We start from the raw sequence: 2,172 nt of genomic DNA, 5'->3' as shown, positions 1-2,172 counted from the left end.
GTATATACCTCTTTCGTATACACATAACCCACTGAGTGTGTACCTCTTTCGTACACCTCAGATCCTCTCTATGAATGTAGGGATGCATACCTCTTTCGTACACATGGTTATGTATACACCTCTTTCATATACACATAACCCACTGAGCGTGCACCTCTTACGTACACCTCAGTATCCTCTAGGTATGTATCACTTTCATATGCACCAGCACTACTACATCTCTTTCATGTACTAGCGCCCTTGGACATGCTTCACTTTTATATAATCACATAGTCTGGAAAGGAAAAGAGATTGCATCTAACTTCATATTACATATAACATTCACATAATCATGAGTCCTCTAAAATCTCCTCATCAAGGTCATGTTAATTAACCTCAACGTACGTGTTTTAATCTAGTTTTAATGGATCAACTCTAGTACATCAATTTCATGCACTAACTCATGTAAACAATCCAACATTTGAAATTTCATCATACATCATATAGCTTACACACTTTCATAATAAATCACATAAATATGTACATCAACAAATGCTCCAACTTTCATCTAGCTTTAAGACATTCCAGTAGTATTGTCACTTAACTCATAATTTAGGGTCATGCTCAATCATACTTTTAATATGTCTCATAAAATTCTAAATCATGCTCATACATTAAAATGCTTCAGACATATTATCACATGCTCATATATCTTTTCTAAAGAGTCCATTAAATCTCAGAACAGTCAAAATTATCCTTGTAACTAGTCTTAAAATCATCAAAATAAATCATAAATTTATCGCCCAGTACAAAGGTGGTTCCAGTAATAAGATTAAGTAAATCCAAATTAGTTCAAGCAAGCTTATCCCCTCCTTGCCAAGCAAAGCCTTGAAGCGACACCTATAATAAATCAAATATTTAAATTAATCCCTTAAGTCCTTTCCAATTAACCAATTTACTCGTCCCCAGTTTTATCTTTACTGAAATTGTGGCTTGGTCCAAGGTTAATTTTCAAAACTCACAGAGACTTACCAACCTTAACAAATTTTCCACCGAAATTGGTCTTAAAACTTCAAACTTGGTGGGCCACCTCAAAATCAACCCAAATTTTGATTCTAGAATCCCAACATTATGGGTTAATCAAACCATACCAAAATCTTAGTTAACAATAAATCTCCGAAGTTAAAAAAAAACACTTACCCAACCAGTCTCAACACTTAAAAACCGACAAGACGGTGGCGAACGAAAGAGAAAGGTCAGGCGGTGCGTGGTCTCCAGCGGCAGTGCGACGAGCAGTGGCCGGAAGAAGCCTGTGTGGCTGGGCGGCTAGGAGCCGAATCTAATCTGCACCACAGATCTAACGACTGGAAGACGATCGACGACTCTACGGACAGAGGAAAGGCGTGGATCAGAAGTTAGATATAACGTGCTCGACTGGGTTTGCCCTCGCCGTGGGAAGAACCGACTGGGTGGCAGCGCGAAGCATGGCGAAAGACTGGGCAGGGTCTGCGTGTTCAAACCTCAGATTTGAGCGGATCCAGCGGCAGCGATCAGGGGTGCTGGAGTTGCGAAACGTGCAGGGCCGAGCTACGGGCGGAGGGTTTTTTTTTTTTTTTTTTTTTAGTTGTGGTGCGCACAAGTTGAAGAAGAGAGGGAGATAAAATAATAATTAAATAAAAAAACTAAAAACAATAAGAATAAAATAAAAAGAAAATTTTATTTTATTTTATCCTTATTTCATTATTTCCTTCCAAAACATAAATATATAAAAATAAACATATATTTCGAAAACCCTTTTTTTCCAATTTAAAATAATTTCTTGACATTAACTTAAAGTTAAATTAATGCGACATAAATCCAAATATTTCCTTTAAACAAACTGAATTTCGAAATTAACAAGATTTTCCTCAAATTTTACGAAATTATAGAATTTGAATTATGAAAAAGTCGAGGCGTTACAATATCATATTCCTCCAATTAATGTATCTCATATATCATATCAATTATATCACATATAATTGAACTAGTTTAATCATATCATATATAATCAAACACCCTCTTGTCAATTTGAACACTTCAAACTGATCCAAAAACTAATTCTTTGATTCTCAACTTAAATCCATTGAACTACAAGGAGACTTTATGGACCTATAGCTTGAAGCTCCAACGGTATGTGAATAGCTGTCTAAACTC

The 2,172-nt window shown here is 35.9% G+C and overlaps 1 long non-coding RNA gene across 1 annotated transcript; it reads right to left on the bottom strand.

The window, feature by feature from the left end:
- Positions 1–590: 590 nt before the first annotated feature.
- On the bottom strand, positions 591–1,383 carry LOC120068795. Its single transcript, XR_005479358.1, has 2 exons — positions 1,016–1,383; positions 591–879 (listed from the first exon to the last, which is right to left on the bottom strand). It is a non-coding gene; the product is annotated as an uncharacterized LOC120068795 (long non-coding RNA).
- Between the last annotated feature and the right edge of the window lie 789 nt (positions 1,384–2,172).

Source organism: Benincasa hispida, unplaced genomic scaffold (assembly GCF_009727055.1).
Source record: "Benincasa hispida cultivar B227 unplaced genomic scaffold, ASM972705v1 Contig1014, whole genome shotgun sequence".
NCBI classification, from domain to species: Eukaryota; Viridiplantae; Streptophyta; class Magnoliopsida; order Cucurbitales; family Cucurbitaceae; genus Benincasa; species Benincasa hispida.
Note: the sequence above shows the minus strand (reverse complement) of the source record. Positions and strands in the feature narration are given on the sequence as shown.